We start from the raw sequence: 14,268 nt of genomic DNA, 5'->3' as shown, positions 1-14,268 counted from the left end.
TTTCAAATACATTAATAACTCGTTTCTTTATTTTATTTTAAAATAAAATAAAACATTTATTTTTAGATTAAAAAATTTTAATAGTTAAATAAATTTAAAACCACATTTATTTTTATAAAGAGAAATGGTGCTAAATTTAAATTAAAATAAAATAGGTTAAATTTTCAAATCGACTAAAATTAAAATAAACAATGTCAAAATGACGTTAATTTATAATTTCATTTACACGTATATGTCGTCCAGTGGTATAGTTTTTTAATGTTTGCTGAGTTTTACGTAAAATAAAAAAAAAAAAAAAACAGTTGTATGCATTTGTGTCTTTGAAATTAAGAATTTTCACAGGTTCTCAATTAAACAGCAAACTCCCTGTCACCATGAATAACATACAATGCCATCTACCGCCCAATCATTGAACATTTCACAGTTTCTTTGAAAAGTTTCACAGTATTTGGTTTCATTGAAATTAAATACTGGTTGCAGTATTTGGTTTCTAGCACAGAGGGAAAAAATGAAATTTAATATGGAAAAAATCCTAGCTGATCTACGGTACTAATGTACTATAGGTTTAAAACTTTTCGTTCGTGGTAGTCATATTAAAAAAAAAGTATGAAGCTGTTTTAGTTGTTTTGTACATATTCAAAAAAAGTTAAACTAAGCGGATAAAATAAAGGATAAAACGCATTTTAATAACATGGGAAATTTGCAGAATCATCCCATCAGCAAATACCATTCACATTAAAAGTAACGATTTATTCACAAATAACTAGTCTCTGCAGATCAAATTTATTACAATGACGTAGTTATATTTTAATACTGTATGAGAGAGCTCGTTTAGACCAATCAGATTCCAGAGCGTATTTACAAGAACAGGTCATGGAAAATAAATTTTAATTATCTAACTTTTAATTAATTTAAATTATTTAAATTTTAATTATTTAAGAACTTTGGATAATTTATTTATAAGCAAAAATAAATATATATACCCTTAAAATTTCAGTACTGTTTTATATTTCTGGATTTTGGTTAAAAAACACCTTTAATTATTTTGAATTATTTTGATACAAATAAGGTCAGCGATATAGTTCACCAAGTGAGCAATTCTACCAAATATCTGGGAATTCATCTTGATAGACGTCTAAACTTCAAGTCACATATGGATAGTGTTGCCACTAAGGCAAGTCAGACTATATAGCACAGCTATATAGCACAGCTATATCCACTTTTGAACAGGAACAGCTTCCTAAGCATAAGCAACAAAATCTTACTTTTCAAATCGGTAATCAGACCGCAACTAACTTATGCCTCTCCAACCTGGGGTCACACGACTAAAAGCAACATCAACAGACTTCAGATAATACAGAATAAATGCCTAAGAATGGCATTTAATGCCCCATGGTTCATTAGAAACATCCAGTTACATCAAGAAGCCAATCTTCCAGATATCAAGACCTACATGACAAGCATTGCAGAGAAATTCTTCACAATCACGGATAATCACCCAAATCAGTTAGTTCGACAGGCAGCGGACTACAAGCCCTCAGATCGTTTCAAACATAAAAAACCGAAATCCTCCATCGCAAGAGAAAGCTGATACAGCCTCAATGCTCACAATGAGCGGGTAAATTACCCACAATAATCTCATCGCCCACAATCTAAAATCCAGATGAAGGGATAAAGAGTCAAGGACTCAGTCCATCAACCAATTAAGTTCAAATATTCAAATATTCACCAAGTGAGACGGATTAGGATTGATTCATCCAATCCAATACTTTTCGCGTCGCCACTCTCAACATTAACGGTCTGCGCTCCGTCAACGCACAACGCGCTGTTTGGAGCCTAATCTTACTGCATGAGGTTCATGTACTCTTTCTTCAGGAGACGCATTTTTATCAGTACTGGGACATAGAAAACTTCTCCAGAAGCTTCCCCGTTCAGAGCTTCTGGTGTTTCGGAGAGCGCTGTGCGAGGGGGGTGGGAATCCTTATTCGTCAGCCTATTCTAGGCGGGTTTTTCAATGTACAGAAAGATGCCGCAGGACGTCTAGTCTCTATAGACTGGAAGTTTGGAGGTAGAGTCATCCGCTTCCTTAATGTATATGCCCCCAACAACGCCCACCAGCGAAGCGGGTTCTTCATGTCCCTAGAACCCTATTTACACGGGGCTCAGTATATCATCGCCGGGGGGGACTGGAACTGCATCGCTGACGTAAGACTTGACAAAGTTGGTGGCAACATCAACTCCGGTACCGGTGGCTCTAGGGAACTGCAACTCTGCTGTGATAATGTCGACCTCATCGACATCTGGAGGGAACATAATCCAGACACAGTGGGTACCACATGGGCGAGAGGAGGAGTCGCAACGCGGCTAGACCGCCTTTATATTTCCAGGAACCTTGGGCCACAAGTTATCTCGGTCAGGCATATAGCGGTTGGTAGCTCGATAACAGACCATGAAATGGTTCTGATGAACATCGAACTACCCGAGGTCGTAGAAACATCGTGAGGACCCTGGAAAATGCCTCCAAGCTTCCCCAAAATTTATAGCAAGGATTTGCAGCTGCTATGCGAAGGAAGGAAAAGGGCCCACTGGGACTGGGACGCGTGGGCCCAGTTCAAAACCGAGGCAAAAGAGCTCTTCCAAAACATCTCCAGAGAAAGAGCTCACGCGCAAAGGAAAAAAATGAGAGAGCTGTACCGAGAGCTAGGGTGGTACCGGGCTAACCAGAGAAACGGTATTCCTAGCGATTCGCTTATTAAAGCCGTGGAAATCGAACTCGAGGCACTTCGACGAAAAAAAGTCGCCGAGCTCGATTTTCGCACCAGATTGTTTCTCCGGCAGGCGGAAACACCTTCGGCCGCTTTTTATAACCGGATAGCAGCACAAGATGAGAAAGCGGTTCGGCAAATTCATGCTAACGGGCAAACACTCACAACCACGGGAGACATCCTGCGGCAATTTTCCCAGTATTACACGAGAACCTATTCCGACGAAGCTGAGGAGACAGGCGACTTCGGAGTGTGGAACATTGACAACATGCCTGAACACCTCAGAACTCTTCAAAAGAGACCAATCACTTCGGAAGAGGTTACTCGAGCCTATAAACAGCTTAAGCTACGGAAAACCCCTGGCCTGGATGGGCTAGGCGTTGAGCTCTATCGCTCAGCCTGGAACTTCATCTTGCCTATCCTGGTCTCACTATTCAACAGCTTCCTATTCACTGGTGACGTGCCTGCTGACTTCGTTAGCGGGTACACAATTTTCATCCCCAAGAAAGGGAGAGACCTAAATAGCATGGGTAGCTGGAGGCCCATTTCCTTGACTAACACAGACTACAAATTATTCGCAAGAGTGATTTGTAACCGTCTGAAGTTGGGCATTGGGAATGTGCTAACCAGCACTCAAGTATACGGAGTTCCGGGAAGATCGATGGCACTCAACCTCTTCCTGATAAGAGACCTTCTTCGCTTTGTGACGAACAAGGAACTCCCACTTGCACTCGTATCAGTAGACTTAGATAAAGCGTTCGATAGTGCAAAGCACAACTTCCTGCACTATATCCTAGAGAAAGTCGGAGTGGCGGCCTGCGTAAGGGAAGCAATCAAAAGCATGTACGGTAAAACAACAACGCACATTGCGATTAATGGGTTTCTTTCAGAACCCATTCCCATACGCAGAGGGGTTCGGCAAGGCTGCCCCCTTAGCCCCCTTCTTTTCTCTTTAGTACTAGAGCCTCTTCTAAAAAAAATTGATGAGACGCGCGCAGTAAGAGGAATACCGCTACCCTTAGGCTCCAAACAGAGCAAAACTGTCGCATATGCCGATGACATTGTCGGAACCCTTAGGGATTCCGAATCGATTTACATCTTCTTCGGCATACTGCGAGAGTTCAGCGTGCTCAGTGGTCTTCACACCAACCCAGAAAAAACAAGAATCAAAATTTATGGGAAATTCGACCTTGCCAGTCTTCCATATGGTCTGAAACCCACAACCGGCCCATTAACATTACTAGGAATTCCCTTCCTAGAGACCCCAGTGTTGCAAACACAACACTTAATAGAAATGTGTTGCGAAAAACTAAAACCCTTCAGTCCCAACTACCTCTCATTCGAAGGTAGAGCAACAGTTATCAAAACAGTCCTAAAACCGATGTTACTGCACACCATTGACCTCACAAACATAAAAGACACACAAGACAACGCCATTCACAAACATATCACTAATTTTTTCTGGAACAACAGGAAACACGAGGTGCGCAGGGCATTTCTCCATCTTCCCCCCACACAAGGGGGATTCGCCCTGCCAATCCTCAAATACTGCCACCTAACCAACGCTGCTCAGACCATACGGAAAGCACTGGCATCAAATCACCCTTCCGGCAATCTGATGAAATACTTCTTAGGATTTTTCCTACCCTACTTCGGGATCACTGGCCACGCCGGACCATGTGCAGAGATGGTGCCTGAGTGGTACTACACAATATGTAAACTTTTTAAAAAATTGGCAACGGATGGAGTTCGAGTGCTTCAGCTCAGCCCAAACAAGCTGTACTGGAAAATTTTTGACAGCTTTGACTGGGAAAAACCCGATCTGGGCACAAACGAAGAGGTGCTGTTCACCAACATAAAAAACAGCTGGGGGCAACCATTTCACCGGGACTTAGCCTGGAGAATCGCCTACGGCAGACTCCCGGTGAAACTCGTAAAATCAGCTTACAACCCGCGACCATGCAACCCCTTCTGCGACGTCTGCGGTGCGATAGAAACCGTAGGGCACCTCTTCTTTCACTGCCCGCCAGCACAGCGTGTTTGGCACAGACTGGCTGAGGTGCTTGCGATCCCAGCGCTCACATTCCCCGAAATAGTCTTTCTACAGTTTCCTCCCCCAGTAACCAAAAACAAGAAACACCTGATTTTCCTAATAAATGTGATTAAGCACCACATTTGGAAAACCAGGAAAAAACACCTTCATGACGAGGGGGATCGCATCTATCTCCGTGTTAAGAACTGCCTCTCAGCCTACCTCCGCCGCTTCCTGGAGCAGGAAAGGTACTTACGGGGAGAAGAGCGGTTCCTGAGGAGATGGTGTGATCCACCAACCATCTGCCAGATCATACAGGGGGGAATCCGGTTGTGTCTGCACCTATAACACCTTCAAGTTGTAGGTGTTGACGCTATCTCGATCTTCCTTCCTGATCAGCGTTTAACCCACAGGTAGGTCTAGTCCTTTCACAGTTGAAAGTTTTTCTGTCCCCAGGTTGGGGTTGACCTGAACAAACCCGGACTGCGAAGGCCAACATCGAGGTGGTCCCAAGCCCTTTTCAGGGCGGGGTCTTCCGGGCCAGGTCATCTCCCTTCTTTTCCTGGTTATACTGTTCTGGGTTTGCTCGGCAAACTCATTCCTCTATAGAATTGTCTTCCACATAGTCTTTAGATTTATTTACACTTGTTAAATTTGCTTAGTCTCTCCTTTTTTTTCCTTTTCAGGATTTTTCCTTTTTAAAAGTGAAAAATCATAGACTGCGTCGGCACAGAGAACATTTTTGGATTTACTCCTTACTTATGGGGAGGAAGATACTAGGTAGTGACCAAAAATATGGAGACCAGAGAAAAGCTTCTCCAAGGGTTTGACTGTGGTAAAGTAAAAGTATCTCCCTTCATGGTTGGGAGCATCCTGAGAACCCTCAAGATACCACAATTTCCCCTAGAATATGCAGAAAACAACGATATAATTCATAGCGTATTCTCTAAGTGGGGAGTTGTACGGGAAATCCAGGTTCACAATGACGCCGACAATCCTGAGTGGAAGTCAGGGGAGGTAACCATCTCTCTTGAAATGAGGACCGAAATTCCTAACTTTGTCCTCATAGGATCTGCCCGGGTAATGGTAAATTACCCAGACGTCAAAACGCAGTGCTTTAGATGTGGTGCCTTCAATCATCTTGGGGCAGACTGCCCTCGCATAAAATGCAAGAACTGCCTAAAAATTGGCCACAACCAAGAAAAATGTGAGGCAACTTGTTTGAAATGTGGGGTCACTGACCACAGAGTCGACACCTGCCCATCCAAAACCCTCGCAGAGAGGATGGGTGGTGCAATCACATCAGCAACAAAACCAAGTAATGAAAAGGTCAGAACACAGGAAGAGTTTCCGCCTCTTGAGGCCACTCCTGATCATGCCGCCATGTCTAAGACAACGAAAAGGTCCCGTAAGGGTGGGAAACCTACTAGAATTGCAGAGACCAGCAATACGATCCCAAAAGAAGAGACTGACAATGCAGAAACCATCTTGGTAACTCCCACGGACGAAAGCGGAGCTACCACTGCCAATATACACATCGCCAATTCAGATACAGTAGAAGAAGCTGAAGTAGAGATGGAGACAAACACCAAAACTTCCAAACGGCCATTAAGTCCGCAGGAAGAAGAGCTGACAAATCTCAAAACAGCAAAAGTATCTGAAACCGAACACCCAGAAGTTCCTCATGCAAAAGCAGGGGAGACTCTAAAACATCTCCTTAGAGGTATGCCCGGGGTAGCAGAAAAGTTTAAAGAGGCAATAGATAAAGTAGGAGAACCTGAACTCCTCCTCACAGGGAAATATGGACCCGACATCGTCAGTGCAAAATGGGGTGACCTCTTCGTTGATGACATCAGCAAAATCACCCCTGAGCAAGTAGAGGTAGCCCTGGATATAGAGGAGGAGGCAGCTTCGGCGTTCTACATAACATAGCTCTCTGCAAACTAGACATGGCCAAGGGAAGTGAGGTGGCCAAAAGAATCATAACAGCCCACAACAAAAGAAAGGAACAGTAACCACCTTGTGGATTTCTGTATTCAGCTTCACTGGCTTTTAGCTCCCACAGGTGGGGGAGGACCAGAGAACCCGAGCAGCGAAGGCTTACAGCGAGTCAGTGCAGTTCCTTGTGAGCTGCATCACTCGGGCCAGATTCTTCCTCCACCTCTAAGTTTACCTTTCCATTCCTTCTTCAGATTTATTCTCTCTTTGTTTTGTTACATGTTTCCTTTTTAGGATTTTTCCTTTTTTTTAAAGTGAAAAATCAACGCCCGTTTTAGAAGCGCCCCTGGGGGGCAAACAGCTAAAACAGGTCAACTGAGGCCTCTTTTACCTACCCTACCACTATGCACTCTATCTTTATTTCCTCTCCTACTATCTGCTGACTCTCAGCCTATCTTACTCTACAGGCCAATGATGAAGTTTGTTGAACTCACCAAATATATTTTAGGACTTCCAGGGTAACGAATGGCAACTGTAGCCAATGAAGTTTTAACTGAGGCTCGGCTATTGCTGTTACGCAGCCATGACCAGAGCTTTTAGTTCAATAACACCCCCCACACACGGATTTTCTTCATTCAGATGACGGGATAAAGAGTCAAGGACTCAGTCCATCTCCCAGCTCTTTTAAGAACTTTAAGAACTTCACAAAGTGAGAGTGCTGGTGCGTGATGGCGGTTGCCAAATGTTTATTTATATGATCAGTGATTTTAATAGTTGTTATGATGAGAAACTTTGGTTTTGTAGTGTAGCAGCTGAATTAACTAACAGAGACGTGTTTAAAGTTATTAAATTGCGGATTATACTGTATTTAAGAACATCAGCAAAGGTAAGTGGACTGTAATTGCAACGAGGACGATTCGTTAGGCCTAACAGCCATTAGAATCGCCATTGTTAGCATATCTATTTCAGATCAATTTACTTGCATTTATACGCAAATCGTCAATGATGAATGTGTTAGATCTGAACGCCCTCACAGATTCGCTGGATGAAGAGCCAGCGCTTATACTTGTAAATTAACTCCAAAGGAAATTTAAGCTCAAATGGCCATCAAACATGATGGATCCTGATATCATTATAGACTCTGTAGATAATGGACTGGCCTTCAGCTTCATAAAGAAACTCCTTAAGAAGTTCGAGCTTGAATGGCCCGGCTTCCTAAATCTTTACTCTTTACCAGAGACTGATGAAGATCAAAATGAAGACGCTCCTCAAATGGAGGAAAAATTAAACTTAGTAATCTCTGACTCTACTCATTCAGATCAAGGAGAGAGGCACGCGCGTAAAAAACGCAGAACTCTTGCCTCGGAGTCAGCAAACGAAAATGGCATGGATGAAGATGCACCCAACACAGATTCCTCTGCTTCCACCAATGAAAAGATGCCTCCAGTCATTCTTAGGGGAAAAGCAGAGATGGACAGCCTTAAGAACCACCATGGCCAACCTGCAGATAAATTACTCCACTGCCAAGAACACAGAGGAGGGCATCAAAATTCAGCTCACTACAGTGACTGACTATAGAAATTTAACCAAGGAGTTGGATGTAAAAGGTATACAATACCATACCTTCATACTTACCTCGGAGAAAAATTTTAAAGTGGTACTCCGAGGAGTATCTGAAGACATTGAAACAGCTGAAATAGCTGCTGACCTTAACATGCAAGATCTGCCTCCCTTCAAAGTCAGTAAAATGTACAGATCTAACAAGACCCCTATGCCTCTGGTATTTGTAGAAATACACAATATCTATAAAGATATTTATAACTTGAAGACAATCTGTGGGCTTAAGGTCTCACCGGAGCCACTTAGGAAGAGGGTCTCATCTGGGCAGTGCCATAGATGCCAAAAATTTGGTCATGCCCAGAAGTTGTGCAAAGCTCAATACAGATGCTTAAAATGTGGTGACACTCATCCCACACATACCTGCTCCAAGCCAAAAACCACCCCGGCTAAGTGTGCTAATTGTGGTGGCCCCCACCCTGAAAATTACAGAGGGTGCATTTGCCACCCAAAAAACAGGCAAACTGAGTTAATCAGTCAATCTACCTCACTATCAGAAACGAGAGCCACAGAAGCTCAAGTTCATCAGGCTCCTATTAGTTTTAACAAGATGACAGGTGTTCGCCCACCATCAACTGAGCCCCCTAAGAAAATAAATCTTCAACACCAAACAAGAACATACGCTGACGTGGCCCGCCCCCAAAAAGCAATCCATGACCAGAATATGCCAAATCCACATTCAAATATAGCAGCCATCATCACCTCTTCTCTTGTAAATATGTTACAGGATTTCAGTAATGCAAATCCATCACTGGGCACTACAAAAAGTTTCTTGCAGCAAACACAGTTCATTTTATCTGCACTCTCCGATGCATAGGAAAAAATTTACCCCAGTTTCTCTAATGATTATTTCATGGAATGCCAACGGCCTTAAAAATAAAAGACTAGAAGTGCAGGAATTCAATGACAGATATAATCCGGATATATTATTAATTAATGAGACTCACCTAAGACCTGCTGACAATCCTAAATTCAAAGGATATCAACTCTACAGGAATGACAAGCTGGATTACAGAGGTGGTGGCACAGCCATCCTCATCAAAAATCACATCAACCATCATGCTGTAGCCATTCCTACAACCACTAATCTCGAGGTCACAGGTATCAATGTCATCACAAATTCTGTCGGAAACATAAAAATCTATGCTGCTTATAACCCACCATCTAAAACATTGCTGACCACAGATCTGGATGCTATCCTCGGCGTTAAACTGCCGGTTATTATTGCCGGAGATTTTAACGCAAAGCATCACGCCTGGAGCAGTAGGTCTATAAATAGGAATGGCCGCATCCTCTTTAACTACACAAGCTCAAATTGCGCATCTGTGGCTGGCCCCTCAGTGCCAACTCACCACAGTCCTACTGGCTCATCCGACGTCTTGGATATAGCTGTCCTTCAGAATGTCAATCTACAGTACACCCTGGAATCATTGCATGAATTATCATCAGACCACAATCCTATTCTGCTCCAACTAGGTTATCAGAGGGGACTTCCCCCTTCGCCTCACACCTTCATTCCCTGAGAAAAACTATCCAAAATGCTTCCAAACTACATTGATCCCATCCCTCATATTAATTCCAAGGAAGAAATTGATTCTGCAGTCAGTAAACGTACTGATCAAATCAACACAGCCATAGCATCTATCACCTCAAATTCAATTGCTTTCAAGCCTAAACGACTACCAGATGACATAATGAACTTAATCAGGGAAAAAAATAAAGCAAGAAAAAGATACCACAACACCAGATCACCCCAAGACAAAAAATATCTCAACAAAATGAACAGTGTCGTGAGAGATGCACTTAAAGTCCATAGAAACAAACTAAACTATGGGAAGACAAATTAGCCTCCATATCACTGGTGATCAATCCGTTTGGAAGTTCCTGAGAAACATCAAAAACAAAAACAAATCTCTTCCTCCTCTCAAATCTGACCTGAACATTGTTTACACAGCTGCAGAAAAAGCCGAAACTATAGCTAAAAATTTAGAAAAACAGTGTAGCCCTTCATACAATAATCTAAATTTCAATCATATTTACAAAGTCCACCGCCACGTCAGACGTGTTAAAACGGCCTGATACCTGTACCAGCCAACTCACACCTACTTCCTCAGCTGAAATTTATGATATTATAAATAATTTAAAGAATAAAAAAGCTTCAGGGCCTGACGGCATATCTAACAAAGTTATTAAACTGCTACCCCGAAAGGCTATCGTATATCTTACAACAATAATAAATGCTATGTTCAGGTTTAAGTACTTCCCCTCTGCATGGAAGTTGGCAGACGTAGTTCCTATATACAAGCTTGGAAAGGATCCTCAGCGGCCTCAAAGTTATCGTCCCATAAGTCTGATTTCTAATTTGGGCAAAATAGCAGAAAAAGCTATCCTTTCCAGAATTCAACTTTCAGTAAAAAAATTAAACATCCTTCCTTCAGAACAGTTTGGTTTTCGCCAATTTCACAGTACCACCCAACAATTTCATAGACTAATCGAATTCATTATCACAAGTTACAATTGGCACCAATACACCGGAGCAGTTTTTCTTGACTTAGAAAAGGCGTTCGACAAATTATGGCACTTTGGACTACTATACAAGTTGATTTTAGCTGGCATTCCATTAGAGCTAGTCCAAATTATAAAGTCATTTCTTGGTGACAGACGAATGCAAGTCAAACTAAATGATATATTATCTACCCAGCGACGCATCTTGGCAGGAGTTCCTCAAGGGTCCCTTCTGGCACCGATACTTTTCACGATTTACATGGCGGACATTCCGCACAATCCAATGTCATCTATCATTGCCCTATACGCAGACGACACAGCTACACTAGCCAGATCTGTTAAACCGCACCTTGTCATCAAGAAACTGCAAGAAAACCCGCAGATATTAGAGCACTAGTTTTCGGAATGGAGATTGCAAGTAAACCCTCAGAAGAGTATCGCCATGCTCTTCACTAAAAACTCCATATCTCCCAAAGATTACATCTTCCTATTTAATACTAAGATTCCCTGTTAAGCAGAAGCCAAATATCTGGGTGTACTACTGGACAGAAAACTAACTTTCAGTCCACATATAAAAGCCTCGTACAAAAGCATCAAGAGTCATTGCACAGCTTTACCCTCTTATCAATAGGAATAGCAAGCTGGATACCAAAATCAAACTACTCCTTTATCAGTTGATGATTCGACCCATTATTACTTATGCATCCCCAGCCTGGAGCCACACCTCAAGTACAAATATCCTCAAACTACAGACAGTGCAAAACAAATGTCCCCGCATGATCTTAAACGCACAATGGTATGTCAGAAATGTCCAACTTCACCGGGACACAAATATCCCCTACATTTACTCTTTCCTGCAGTCTTCAGCAGTAAAGTTCTTCTCAACATCGTCTTCACATCGAAATGAATTAGTGCTACAAGCAGCAAATTATGATGAAACTGACTTCTCCAAATGTAGGAGAACCAAGGCCATCCCACTTCCAAATGAAGATCTTTAAATCGCACCCACTCAGGCAGAGCACTTAGCTCATAAATGTTTCCTCACACAGCAATCCTTATCAGATAGCAGGGATTATAAAAGCATTTTGCTTCACCCTTATAGTCAGCAACGTCTTGCGTGCGTCACAAAGTGAGATTAATTCTCATTACCTCCTCTTAAAATTCTGATTACCTCCTCTTTTGAGTTTTGATCTCTGATTATGATTACCTCCTCTTTTGCCTAGTGTGTGCGTGTTATCTTCATGATCGGATCCCTGGTTTCGATCAGTACAGACGTGTTTCTCAGCGCTCTTCATAGTTAATGCAGCAGTGATAAAAGTTTTTAGAGATATAATACTGATGATTAGTTCACGGTTCCTTTCTCATAAGATAGCAATAAGCAAATGATCTTTGGTTGGAGGCAGAGTGTACGGAGAGATAAGCCGTTCGTGCTCGATCAGCAGAGCAGGTAAGACTTTTTTAGTTTCTGTTTCGTTTCTGTAAGCCTAGCTATGGACAAGTCTTTCGACGATCTCAATTTTCAGGAACGTTTGACGCTATTCATGAATTTAGGCAACTTACTACATAAAAAATGGCCAGATAAAATCGGAGCACACCAGATCCTTGAAGTGGAGACATTGGATCCCCATCCCTCTGAACCTCCTCCATGTCCTTCACAAGACAGCGCCAGCATGCCAGCAACATCAGCTGAAGATATCTCCAATACGAACTCCAGTGACTATCAGGTGGTCAGCAGGAAGAAAAAGTCCGCCACTGCAGAACCTGTAATAATACCCCAAGTCTTGACAAACACAGTTCCAATGGACACAACAGCACGACCTGTTGAAAATAACGACGGTCTCAGGGACACAGCCCAAAGAGAAGATTCCTCCAGTAGTTCTAAGAACGAAAGAAAACTGGTCTTCAATCGCGGAGACGATGAAGAACAGAAACATCAAATTTATTTCCGCTAAAAGTACGGATGAATGAATCCGGATCCACTCAGAAGGAGCGACGGACTATCGCCAGCTCACCAGTCTTATGAACGAACTGAAAGTTCCATATCACAGGTTCCAACTTAAGAGCGACAAAAACCTTAAAGTTGTCCTCAGAGGACTGGCAGAAAACATTACATCCCAAGAAATAGGTGCTGACCTCAGATCACAGGGTCTAGATCCAATTAAGATCTCGCGCATGCTTCTAGCAGACAAGAGCCCCATGCCTCTGGTCTTAGTAGAGATCAGTAAAGACCAGAGAGAAATTTACGACCTTAAAACCGTCTGCAACTTAGTCATCAAGACCGAACCACTCAGAAGAAAGGCTTCCCCCGGTCAATGCCATCGCTGTCAAAAATTTGGGCATGCACAAAGGTTATGTAAAGCAGATTACAAGTGCGTAAAGTGTGGTGACAGCCATCCCTGGCACACTTGCACAAAATAACGTCTACACCTACTAAATGTGCGAATTGTGGTGGTCCCCCATCCAGCCAATTATAAAGGCTCTCAATTCACTCTTCTAACCTACGGAAGACATGAGCGGCGTTAGCTCCGCCCACTCAGATTCAAGCCTTACCTTCACACCTCACCACTAGTCGTATCTTTCAGGCGGCGGCCGCATTCGCCAGTGTCGCACTTGCTGTGAACAAGCACTGACGTGTTTCGCGCGGTCTCCATTCATACACGATTTTTATAGTCTACAAACCTTACGATTGTTTCATGTTATGTTCTTGATAAAAATTTTATCACATAAAAAACTAATAATGTCGTCCAAAAGAAGCAAGTCCGATTCTTCTACAGCTAGCAAGAAAAGAAAAACATTGACTTTGGAAACAAAACTCAACATTATTAAGGATTTTGAAGGCGGAATGAAAATTTGTGAGCTAGCAAAGAAGTTCGATCTACAGGAATCCACAGTAAGAACAATCATAAAAGAAAGGTTTACAGATTTTGGAGGACATAGATTCTAACGAGGAACGAATTGTAGCCACAAGGCAAGGAATAAAAAAATCATTAGCATGCAATGAAGATATTTTGCGAGACAAGAAAAAGACATTATGCCACCAGACGAATCTATTAGATTTTATGAAACTATCGACATCGAAATAACTTTCTTTTTTTATGTATGAAAAACTACAATTATGATTATATTTAATTAAACACCTATATTTCTTAAAAAATATAGGTGCTTTTGTAAACCTTTGGTCCCAATTGTATGTTTGTATATATAAATTACATGCAAAATTATACCCCGAGTTACGCGAATTCGACTTACGCACTTTTTGTTGGTCCCACCTACCGCGTAACTTCAGGGTTTTACTGTATACATATATATATATATTGAATCGAACTATATAATTTCAAATTATATCATATATTAATAGACCATTCGAGGGTAATGGATGGCAATGCTGTAGTCAATGAAGTTCTAATGAAG

This window comes from Typopeltis vanoorti, chromosome 17 (genome assembly GCF_054136105.1).
Source record: "Typopeltis vanoorti isolate ZY-2024b chromosome 17, IOZ_Tvanoo_1.0, whole genome shotgun sequence".
NCBI classification, from domain to species: Eukaryota; Metazoa; Arthropoda; class Arachnida; order Uropygi; family Thelyphonidae; genus Typopeltis; species Typopeltis vanoorti.
Note: the sequence above shows the minus strand (reverse complement) of the source record.